The sequence below is a fragment of the Lagopus muta genome, chromosome 26 (assembly GCF_023343835.1).
Source record: "Lagopus muta isolate bLagMut1 chromosome 26, bLagMut1 primary, whole genome shotgun sequence".
Lineage (NCBI taxonomy): Eukaryota > Metazoa > Chordata > Aves > Galliformes > Phasianidae > Lagopus > Lagopus muta.
In genome coordinates this window covers 2,316,043-2,328,626 of record NC_064458.1, presented here as the reverse complement: position 1 = coordinate 2,328,626, position 12,584 = coordinate 2,316,043, and positions in this window count along the sequence as shown.

The following is a 12,584-nucleotide window of genomic DNA, read 5'->3' as shown; positions in this document are numbered from 1 at the left end:
GGGGGCACCGCACACCTGCGCCCGGCGGCAGCGCGGCTCCGCTCGGCCCGGCCCCGCTCCGCTCCGCACCGTGCGCGCCGCCGCGGCGGGAGGCGCCGGGGCCACCGGAGCCCGTGGTGGGGCGGGGCTGCGAGAGAATAAGAGGAGGGGGGGGGGGGGGGGGGGACCGCGGTCAGAGCCGGGTCCGGGCCCGCAGCCCGCCCGCCCGGCGGCTGCGGTTGCAGCGGGGCCGCTCCGGCAGCGCACGGCGCTGGAGATACAGCGGAGCTGCCGCTCCTGCCCCCCGCTCCCCCCCCCTCCCTCCCCCCGCGTCCTGCCCCCCCGCCCCCGGCTCGGCCCCTGTCCGCCTCGGCCCCCTTCTGACAGAACGGCATCGCCCCGCTGTGCCCCGCTTCGGGGGATGTTGGGGCCGTGCCCCCCCCCCCCCTCTGCCTCAGTTTCCTCCCGCATCATCCACCCCCCCCCCCCCCCCATCCCCCACTCCTCAAAAAGGCTCAGCCTTGCTTTGTCCCTGTCTCCCCGCCTCATCCTCCCTCCCCCATCTCGTTCCCCTCCCCACCATCCCCAGGACCCTACCCGCAGCCCCCCGCCTCAGTTTCCCCGTGCACAACGTGCCTCTCCCCCTCCCTGGCACTTTGGCTGCATCCCACACACAGGGGGCTCCTACTCACCCAGGTGGGCTGCTTGCCCACCTGCTTGGGGGGACACTCCAGTAGGGTGGGAGCCCCCCAGAGTGTGCACCCAAAGCCTCCGGGTGGGGACATGGCTGGAGGAGGGGGTTCAGTTTCACATATTCAATGATTTAACACCAGGCGAGCATCATATTCCCCTCCACCATCTGCTTCCCGTGCCTGTTTTAGCTGAACTTACACAGTAAAAAAATAAAATAAAATAAATCACAGCAGTCATAAATAAACCACTGCCCCCCCCCCCCCCCCTCCACATCCCATCCTCCCCCATCCCATCCCCCAGTCCTGGGGGCAGATGCTTGGCATGGAGCATCCCTGCATGTCCTGTGAGAAGGATGTGCACCAGGAGATGCCACCTCCCGCACCCAGCTGTGATTTGGATCCAGTTGAACGTTGCTTTCCCAGTCCAAAGAGGCCGAGGAGATGGATGGAGGATTCACTGTGTCCTGACACCACGGGGTGATGAGGAGGGGGAGATGCCCCCGGGTGATGGAGAAGGGCTTTGGGCACCTCTGGTCTGTCTGTGCCGTGGATGCACTGAGCTGTGCCGGTGCTCAGCACACACCATAGGTTTCTCACGCTTCTGATTCACCCATTCCTACTGATTGCTGGCACTGAGGACACGGGGACAGCCAGCCCCGGGGTGGTGCAGGAAGAGGGGATCCCCAGAGGCCCTGTGGTGGGAAGGAAACCGTGGCTGTGACTCAGTGACTGAGTCAGTGTCCCTGGGGTGACATTGAGGGGACAGGGCTGAGCCCTCGGACCTGACCCTCAGCTCATCACGCTGGCCAAACTCAGGCTAATTAAGGTCATTTACCATCTTCCTGCTTCATTCCTTCCCCCTTCCCATGGACCCCTCCCCTGGAAGCAGGCGAGATGCTTTTAGCTGAAACCTCTGCTGGAATCACAGCCACGCAGCACCCAGTGGTGGCACATGGAGGAGACCACCATCCCCCCCCCCCTTCCATGGGTCACTGCAGTTCTGTACATGCTGAGGGAGCAACTCCCATGGGGTCGGCACTTCCCACCCCGCCACCCTATGGCACCCCATGAGCGTGTCCCCAACCCTTACAGACGTTGCACTCCCTTGGCTTGGCCAGCAGTCTGGAAAATCACAGCTTTGGGAGAACCGTCGCTGCTCACAGCCTCTGTGTGGAGATTTATTCACGGGCTGTGGGGTTTGTTTGACCTTTTGGAAGCGTATATAGTTGGAGAAGAGCTAATTGGCTCTGTAAATCCTGCTGCGGCGGCAGGATGGAGCGCCGACTGCTCTGGTCCCACCGTGTTGGGTGACAGAGAGTGCAGTGAGGAGTGTGGAGGGGGATGCCAGCAGCCCCATCCCCATCGCTCTTTTTATCCTTTACGTGGTAGGCTTTATTTATAGGGAAAAAACTCCAGAAGTGCAAACAGAGGGGTATGTCAAGGCTGTACGAAGCCGCCTCCATCGCAGCAGAACGTGCCCGAATCTCTGCTTGGGGCACCTCAGCTCCCAGCTGCCCAGGCTTGAGTTTCCCCTGGGAAGGCTGTAAGTGAGCTGAGGGATGCTGTGCACGGCAGGCACGCACTGAGGGCAGCTCCAGCCCTCCCCCCCGTGCCCCTTCCCTGTGCCCCCAATGCGCATTGGGAATCGCAGTCAGTGTGCGATGAGCGGAGCCGTTCTCTGCGCTCCTGTGGCTGGAGGGGATCCCAATGGGATGGAGGGTCAGGGAAGGAGTTCAGACCCCCCCCCCTCCCCCAGTGTGCCCCACCAGCCTCACACATGCCAAGCATGCAGGGGGAGGTCTGGGTGTAGCTGCAGTCCCCAGGCCTGTTCCAGCATGCCTGCTGCACGGCACGGCACGGCACGGCACGGCACGGCACGGCATCCTGCTCCTCCTGCCCTCTCTCCCCCTCCAGAGCCCCATGCCCTTTGCAGAGCAGAGGTTCAGGAAGGGGATTCAGGCAGCAATGCCCTCATGGCCCATCCTGCTGGCAGCCCCCACATCAGGACCCAATGAGGTCCCCTCCCCAGGGACCCCTCATCCACCCCTGCGCTCAGCAGCGCTGTCCTCCTGGTGGCTCTGACACCATTTCTTTGGGGACATCCCCTTCTAACAGCCCTAGATCTCTCCCCCTGAGCCCCAATGCAGGTTAGGTGCCCAGATCAGCCAGAGCACAGCAGCTTTGTGCTGTGAGCAGGGAGCTTAGACCTGACTGACTGTCTCTTCCCTAATTAGCTGTACAGTGGGAAGGTCTGTCCTGCTCAGCATCCTTCCTCATGGGATGCACTGGGCAAAGTGGGAACCATGCAGCAAAGTATGAGCCTGTGCCTCTGCAAGTTGGGTTCTGCATGAATGTGGCATGAACTCTTGGTATGCCTCAACGAGAGCAGAGAACACACAGCCTTAGCATTGCTGTGCACAACTCACGGAGCACGTGTGACAAACCTCCCATCTGCAGAGATCAACCTTCTAATTTGATGTGAATTCACATCACCAATAAGGTGGGGTGGGGAAACTGAGGCAAAGGACAACCCAGGGACAGGAGCAGAGCTGCCTGTATGCACGCATGTATGTGTGCATGCCTGTGAGAGCATGGATGTGCACACACATGTGCATGCATGTAACACATGTGTGCACCCAGCAGCAGAGGGCAGCGCATCTCCTGAGCTCTCAGCTGCATCCCGGCAGGCAGGCAGCCCAAGCACAGCAGCCTTTCAGGCACCCTCTGCAATGCCAGAGCCTCCACCTGGTGCCAGCCACAGCGAGCCACAAAGCAGCCTTTATGCCTGCAGGATGCATGCGTGTGCAAGCATCTCATACACACATGTCCTTTCGCACATGTGTGCATTCACATGTGTGTGCACGCACGTCTCCGTGTGTTTGCTCACCTAGGAGCATTGCAACAGCCCCCAGTTGACATCATCCCCTCCCCAGGCTGCACCCAGAGCCCACAGCAGCATCTCCATCCCCAGCACCTGCAGCAGACCAGTGCTGTGCCCTTCCCCGGCACGCTGCGGCGGCGTTCGAGGAGGAAGAGTGGTAATTAAGTTAATTTGCACATGCAAATCATCCTCGGTTTGAATCTGTTAATTTTATAATTTGATGTTTAATGTACATATCTGCTGTGTTTTCCCAGCCAGAAACCCAACATTTTCTGGGTGCTAATGATGGGGGTTGTGTTCTGGGGGTAGGGGAGAAGGACCCCACATTTGCATGGCTGCATTGGGCTGATGGTGTGCAGGGATTAATTGCTGCTGTGGGTTGGGTTAGAGGTTATTCCATCCCTTCAGGGCTCTGCCTTCGCCCCACAGCCCTCACCTGCCCAGCAGAGTGTTAAGGACTGTGTTGCAAACCTGCAATTGGAGTGGTTTTAAATATTTCCAAATAAGTGCCTGTCAGCAGGGCTGAGCGTGGAGGGGAGAAAGCAACGAGCTGTTTGTAGCAGAAGAGGTGCACAGGGTGGCCTCAAAAGAGGCTGAACCTGCCCCATTCTCAAAGCACTGCTCCTTTTCTTCTTTCTTCTGGGGATGCTTTGGGGTGTGATGGTGCAAGCTGAGACCTGGCAGCTCGTGGCAGCCAAGCTCCAATTGATGGAGCTTTCCCATCCTGCTTGCTCATGACTGCATCCACCTCCCCATGAGCCTCAGGCCAAGCACTGCAGAGAATGTAGAGCCCTCACCCTGAGAGCTCCCTCCTATGGGTACTGCAAAAATTGGGTCTGCATTGAGTGTCGGGCATCACCCTGTGGCTGAGAGCATCACTGTGTGGCTGAGCATCAGCCCGGTGCTGAGCATCACCCCGAGGCCAAGCATTGCCCCGAGGCCGAGCACTTCCCGATGCTGTGGCGGAGGACGCCCAGCCACATCCCTGTTTATCTGCTGCTCCGGCTGGAGTTTTACATACGCCGGATTTACAGATTCCCTTTGAAGCTCTGGCTGCTGCCGGTCCCTCCTCTCTCTGCCTCGGCGGAGATAAAGCAGCTCCCGCAGCCTCCGCACCCGGGGGGGATGCTGACACTGCCTGTCGCACACCTCCCTGCCCCCCTGGCCCTGCAGGTTTGGTCCACATTCCCTTCATCCTTTCCCCACACATGGCTGGGGCTGTATCCATCCACGTTATTTCCACATCCCCCGGTGCCAGACAGGAGCGGCGCATCCCCCGGGGGGGTGCAGGAAAGGGCGATGCCACCTTTCTAATGAAAACTAATTGGCACTAATCCCTTCTCATTGTTTACTCGGGACTGATTTAAGCGCATTTCAGGCTAGACTGAGCAGTTGAGCATTTCTAATGTATTTTTCTTTCTGCTTTAATGACCTTGTTCCTGCCACCCTGCTGCTGACTCCCTGCTCAGGAGAGCGATGCGGAGATGAGTGTTAACTTAATCAACTTCATCCAGAAAGAGGAAAACCTTCGTAGGGAAGGAGCTCTCCTGGGTGCCTCCAAGACCCAGGAGACCCGTCTCCGTGCTCTGCGGCTCTCCCCGTTGCATGACCCTCCCATCCAGCTGTTCCCCAGCCTCAAATCCAGATGTTCCCATCGCCAACCCATCCAGATGTGCCCCTGTGATCTCGCTCCAGCTGTCACCACTGCCATCGCAAGGTCACCCCATCCAGCTGTCATCCCCATCACCCCATCCAGCTGTTATCCCACCACCCCCATCCAGCCATCCTCACCCTCCGGAGGTCCTCCCAGCCCACAGGATGCTCCCAGCTCTCCCCCAGCCCAGCTTCACGCAGGCTGTCCCTGTGTCCCTGCGTCCCCTGTCCCCCCCACCCCCATCCTCAGCCTCCCACTGGGAGCTGGGGATATTTATAACCTCCCCTCCAGCTCTCGCCCGCTCTGTTTCCGTGCAGAGCTGGTGACTTTCACAACCTCCAAGACTTTCTGTTCTCCTCCTCTCCTCCGGTGATGAAAGGATGCATGTGCTCATGCTATGAAGGAGGTAGGCATCTCTCCGGGCCCCCCCGCTGCTGAGCTGTGCCACACTCACCACCCGTTCCTTGGAAGAACCTCACTGTTCCCTTTTTCCTTCCTCCGAGGACGTGTTTTGTTGGGTTTATATCCCCTACTCAGGCTTGGGTAGGGGCTGCTCCTTGTCCCCCATTGCCCAGCCCCACACCAACCTAACCTTAACCCTTATGCCACCCCAACAACAGCACCGCACCCCCACTGTTCCCAGCCCTGCTCAACCCAACCCCACATCATGCCTCAGTTTCACAGGACCCCGTGCTCAACCACCCCAAAATGCAGCAGCCTGTTGGCAGAGCAGATCCCTATGGGATCCCACAGACACACCATTATGCTTTTCCCCTCGAGCGTGGCTAACCCGGCGCAGAGCCCAGCCTGGAGCATTTTTCCCCCCTGGGTAGTGCAGGGCAACATCCTATGGAAACAAAAGAGAAAAGAGAAAAGGAGATTTTCACCCCAAAAGTCACGAGGTTCAGCCTTCCCCTTCTGGGGGGCTGCCTCCTCCTCCTTCCCAGTGCCTGCATTGAAGCTTTCAGCCCTGAGTCCCTTTGCAGGAGGAGGAGGACAGCATGGTGGGAGCTGTGCCATGGGGACCCCCATGCTCTGCCCCCCAGGGAAGGACTGAATCCCTCTGTGCAATTCAAGGACAATCCGAGGAGCTGCTCTATTTCTTTTCATACGAACGTATGAAATGATTCATTCTGAGCTTTGAAGCGGAGTAAACAAATAGTCCTAAATGGTTAAAATCCCAATTAGATCGTAAGAAATCCTTCCATTTCTTGCTGGCTGAGGATTGGAGTTAAGGTCAGCTCTTTTCTTTCCTTAATATGCAATTTTCACCACAATCCCGTTTGTGCCCAGGCTGTCAGCCTACCGCTAAAAGGCTCCTTTTGTCTTCAGCCCTTCCTATCTTTTAAGGAAAATTCACTCCTTTTTGGCAATGTGCTGCTCCTACTTCACACCTGGGAGAATCGAGCACAGTCCCTTTCATCCCATTCTGTCCCCAGAGGGATATTTGGGGTGAGGGACCCCCGGTTGCAAGTTGGGTTTGTCCCTAGGCGCTGCCTCCCCCCCTCCAGTTAGACTGCACTGCAAATTCTTTTCCTTTGGCCACTGAACCCAGTGGATGCTCAGGGCCGGACCGTGCCCAGGGAAACCTTCAGCCTCACTGCTTTGGGCTCGCTGCCACCCAGGGCTTTGCACCGATCGATGCTGCAGCCTCTCTTAACACCTCACAGGGATCGATGGACAAGGCAGGGAATTGCCTGCACTGGAGGGGACTGTGCAAACGTGGCTAATCCCCCTGGCAAAGCTCAGCTTGCAGCTGCTTGCCTTAACCCTGTCTGGGACATGGTGGGCACTGCATCGTGATGGGACACCACGCCGTCATGGGCACTGCAACGTGATGTTTTGTACAGCACAGTTCCCTTGACCTATTTTAGGTGTCTGCTTCTTCCCTCCTGCGTCTGCAAAAAGCTCTGCAAGGAGACAGCCATCAAGGAAGCACCGAATCCAATGAGATATCGCCAAAGCTGAAGCCTGTTGTTGGTACCAGAGCCATCCCCTGGCTGCAGGCACCAAGGCTGCCAGCTCCTGGCACTCCTGATGCACTGCTGCACATTAAGATTTAGCAATTCAGACACTAAAAAGTGATCTGGCATTGCAAAACCAAGCTTTGCACGTGGGCACTGTGGGGCTTAGGGGTTGGGATGGGGCTCCGGTGCTGTGCAGCATCCTGCACTGCCTATCAGGAGTGCTGCAGCATCCTTAATCTGCTCAGCCAGAGCTGGTGCCAGGGACCCGCTGAGCCCCACCGCAGCTCAGCTCACGCCTGATTAAATCTCTGGGCAATAGGATCCAGGTCCTGAGGGCAGCAGAGCCACGGTTCATCCCGTCTGTAGAACTGGAGCCCATCCTGGGAAGTCGGCTTTCGAGGAAAGTGAATGCGGGGAGAGGGAGGATGACGTTGGAAATGCTCCAAGATCAGCCGCGCTGATACGAAACCATAAATTATCTTCCAGCTGAGCGCTCGGCAGCACGCAGCCCCTCCGAAGTGCTGGGGAGAGGTGCGTCTGACACCGACCCCAACCCCACTGCCACCCTCAGCCACAGATCCGCTGCCACGAGAGCTGCGGTCCCTCGTAAATCCAAAGCGGATAATTAACGGGCGCCTGGGGCTGCTCCCCGCATCCATCACTGCACGCAGCCCCGGGGCCGGCAGGGCTGCGCCTGGCGTAAATCACGAGCACGGAGGCTCTGTTTCTCTCCATCCCAAGCAGGAAAACCCCACATTTTGCAAAGGGCTGAAGGATATCCGTGAGAGAGCAGAGCGCGCGGACGCAGCGCTGGGCTGGGCGCTCCCGCTGCCTTAATCCCCCTCCAGCAAGTGTTAACAAGCGCTGCTTTCTGCTATCCCTGCGAGATAATTACACCCAAGATGAAGTGGGGAACGCTACCTTGCATTTAATTAATGACTCAGCACCGCCACACGTGCTGCTCGCGGGATGCAGGAGCCCGGTGCTCTGCTTTGCAGCAGGTTTGGGGCACGGAGCTGCACCCCACAGGCATCACCGAACCCAAAAGGGAAACAAGAGGCAAACGCTGACATTTAAATAATAAATCCCTGCGATTAGAGGGAGAGGTACCTGCGAGAGGAGACCAACGCTGGCGGCCAGCCGGGTAATTAGACCGCAGCTGAAATGATGAAAAGATATTTGCAGGCTTTGAGGCAGAGCCTTTGAAGCTGTAAATCCTGTGAAGGAAGCAGCGCTGCGAGAACCCGCGGGGAGATATTTACCCGGACCTGCTTTCCGTCGTGCCCTCAGCCTATAAATAAACAGATGGAGGTGGCAGAACACCCCCACCAAACACGGCCCCCCTCCCACCCACGGGAGAGGCTGAGCCCTGAGCGGAGCAATGCTGCTGGTTTGGGGTGAATGGGATGAGCTCGTGGGATGCTTGGGGCTGGCGGAGCTCCTGGTGCAGGGAATGCACCGACAGCCCTGCTGTTCTGTGGGGGTGAATCTTCCACTGCTTCTGAGCCCCGTACTCTGGAGACACGAAGGGAATCAATTAGTATCAGCGTTCTGGGGATTAGCTCAAGGGCCCAGTTTAAAAGTGGGTGATGATGAGTTTGGTAAGATGGAAAAGGGGCGTTGGGAGGGGGAGGTGTTGCGTGAGCTTGGCTGGGTCTGCACCTCTCTATACCCAAATACGAGCGTGTGGGGGGGGTTGTTTCATAACACCCCTGTGTGCACCTCCCCCATTCCTGCACGTGCCTCCTCCCAGCACCCTGCACTGGGCAGCACCGATGGGACTGGGGCTGTCCCAGCTGTGCATCCTGCAGACAGACAGACGGACAAGCTTCTTGGGTGCAAATGAGCCACAACACATCTCCCAGAGGCCCCCCAAGGCCGAGGGCATGTGGGGATGGAACTCATCCCCGGATCCCTGTGGTGGCTGCTGAACACACAGGCTTTGGTCCATAAACGTTAGCCTAGGATGCATGAAGATCTGCATGGAATCAGAAGCATTGGAGTCGTGGCATTGGGAAGTTCCTGCACCCTGAGAGGGATGGGACCCTCAGATTTGGGCCCCCTAGAAAGCTGTGGAAGTGAGGTCTCAGGCTGCACACAGTATGGGGATGCTGTAGGGTAGGACGGCCCGACGGACAGACAGACAGACCCCAGTAGGAACGATGCAGTAGTTCAGCACAGGGGTAATTAGCAGCTTGTGATTCCAGCTACTCATTAGGGGCTGGCACCCCCCACTGTTGCGCTCTGTGCAATTAGTCGCTAAGTAACACAAGGATATTTATACCCCAGCCAGGAACCGGGGGCCGGCAAGCTGCTGGCACCACCAGGATGCAGGGGATGGGGACACTGCAGGACCACAGGGCCGGGTCCTGGAGCTGGGATCTGTACCCACATCTGGGCACACAGAGCACCCCGGGGTGCTCCACTGCCAGGGGGGGAACGTCCTGGGACTCCCTATGGGGACCCAGGTGGCATCTCTGCCCCCAAAATGGGACACAGCAGCCACCACCGAGGGGATTGGGCTGCCTTGAGTGCAGGGGAGTGTTTTATCTTCCCTCTCACCCCACCCTAACGAATTGTTTTAATTAAGGAAAGGCCATTTCCACTCCCGACTGCCAATTGCTGGTGGAATCGTTGCTAATTACAGTGAGGGCGATGCGTTGCGCCTTGTTGGACTCATTCCCCAGCAGCTGGGAGGGGGTTTGTGTGCGTGGGGTGGTGGTGGGGGACTAAAAATACGTTGGGAAAGGGAAAACAACGGAGTGCTTGGATGCAAACCGATGTGAAGGGAGTGAGGAGGTGTCTGTTCAGGGTCTGCTGGCACTCGAGGCCCTCCAATGTCCCCCCGCTGCCCATGCGGAGCCTTCTACCCCCAGGCAGAGGCAGAGGACCTGGGGGGGGCTGCCTGGTTGTCACTGACCCAAAGCTGCCATCTCTTGGCCCCCGACACCTCTGTGGGCCTAACAAAACTCATGGATCTGAACGCTCCGGAGATGCCACTTCAGAAACATCCGTCTTTATTAGCAGCTGTTTAACATCTCCCCGAGGGACTATAAAGAAGGGAAGCAACTTAATCAAAGTCATGCAGCAAAGTGCGGGCGAGCACGTCTCTCCTGGCTGCTGTGCCGTGGCCTTTCCCCTCACCCTCACTGCCACTTTCCCTTTGGCTGCAGTGTCCTCAGGTACACCTGAGGTGCCAATGTCCCTCCTGGTTGCTCATAGTCCTGATGATGTCTCTCCTAGTCCCATGTGACAGCATGCTCCTGGTCCCATAACCCTGTCCCTCCTGGTCCCATAACCACGTCCCTCCTGGTCCCACAACCACGTCCCTCCTGGTCCCACAACCACGTCCCTCCTGGTCCCATAACCATGTCCCTCCTGGTTTCCCAGCAGCATCTCTCCTGGTACCCCAATAATGTCCCTCCTGGTCCCTCCTGACCCCATGATGTCCATCTCAGGAGTGTCCCTTCTGGTCCTTTCTGGTTCCTTCTGGCAGAGCCACATTCTTCCTCCTTATCCTCTGACAATGTCCCTTCCAGGTCTCTCCAGGCTCCTTGATGACATTCCTCCCACTGGAGGAACTCCACTCCCTGGCCCATGCTTCAGTCAAGCAGAGGTTTCCCCACATGATACCCCCTTTGTCTCCAGACCCCCTGGTTGGCCACCCCTGAGTTTCCTCCATCAGGGCAGTTAGATGAAGGCATTTCCCCCATCCTCTCCCATTTACTGCCACTTCCTAAGTCACATCCCATACCCAGAGGAGCAACGTCCTGAGGGATCCCACTGCAGCCCATCAGCATTCAGGCTGCCAGAGTGAGATAAAACCCTGTAGCCACCACATCACACCAGCTGTGGGGCGTTGTGATGGTATTTAATCCTTTTGAAAGCTGCTCTCCACACGCTGGTGATAACAGAGCATCATCGGCTGCAGTCGGATCCCATTGTTTCCTACAGAGGATGAGGAACCAGTGCTGCACTGCTCCTATTCCCAGACAGGGACACGGAGCTGGGGAAGGCTTCAGAACACCATTGCTGGTGGCATCACAAGCACTGGGAGGAGGGGGGTGGGGGAGGAGAAGGATTTTTCCTCCCAGCTCATCCTCATGCTGTGATTTCCTCCGTGCTGTGAGCTGCCTCGGAGCCAATGGATGCAGTGATTTGCTGCTTTTCCATCAAGAAATGAGGGGGAAAATGGTGTGTGTGTATGGTGGGGGGTTTCAAAATGAAGATTGTTGTGGGGGGAGCAGGATGACACTTCCCTGGCCTGGGGGAGGACAGTGCTGTGACAATGTCCCCTACCCCTCTGGATGCTATCACTGCGAGGTGGGGGCAGGAGGGGGCTCAGTGCTTCAGGGCTTTCCCCACCAAGGCTGCTGCTGTGCCATTACTCCTATAATTGAGCTTAATGAGCAGTGCCTGAGATTTCTGTTCCATGGGGCAGCATTTGCAGCAGCTCAGGCGTCCCAGGGGGACGTCACCTCAATGGAGACAGCTCTGATGTCACCCTGGCACAGGCACCCCTCTCTGCCCACAGGATCTGGGCAGATATCAGCCCCTTCTGTCTTTCCTGGCATTTTTGACATTGCTAAGCAGCTCTGCTCCCCTTCCTATACCCCAGTGTGACAGTGATGGGCAGATGCTGGGTGCTGAGGGCCCAATCACCCCATGCTGTCCCTAGACACAGAGTACAGGGGACAACAGTCCCAGTGCTGCACTGGGCTCTCCAGAACCCATCTCTTCCATCACAGCTCGCTGGGCAGCCCAGCTCTGCCGGAGTCCAATTTTTCTGCGGTGATTACAATTTAAAAAGCAGCTCCCCTGACCATTAAATCAAAATGAAATTGATTGGAGGCAACAAAAGGAAAAAGAAAGAAAGAAAGAAAGAAAGAAAGAAAGAGCTGAGGGAAAAGGGAGGAATTTTCTCCATCGCTGTGGCTGTTGTGTGCGTGGATGGCTGCAAGCTGTGCCGCAGGAACACCGATGTTGGCCATCACCAGCACCAAGGCTGGGAGCATCCCTAAGGCATTGATGGGCCCCCAGAGGGGTGGAGATGTTTGCATCAGTCCTGTGGGTTTTCCACCCCGTGGGGAGGAGAGCATCGGGGCCTGGAGCCATCTCCGGCAGTAATTAATGAGCCCACAGCTTAATGAGAGCATAGCCTGACCCCTGGGCTCGTGTTATTGCTCATTGTGCTGAATGAAGTGATCCTGCAGAATGACACTTTGGGAGCACGGCGCTCCAGGAGGACTCAGGGCACTGTCAGCCTGCACTGATGGTAACTGAGGTCCCTCCGTTGAAATCCAGGTTGCAAAGATTCATCTGATCCAAAACAAAAGGTGTTTTCCTACGGATCAGATCTGCTCCTTTTTTCCTGCTTCACACTCCTCCCTTATTTTTTTGGTCAACTTCAG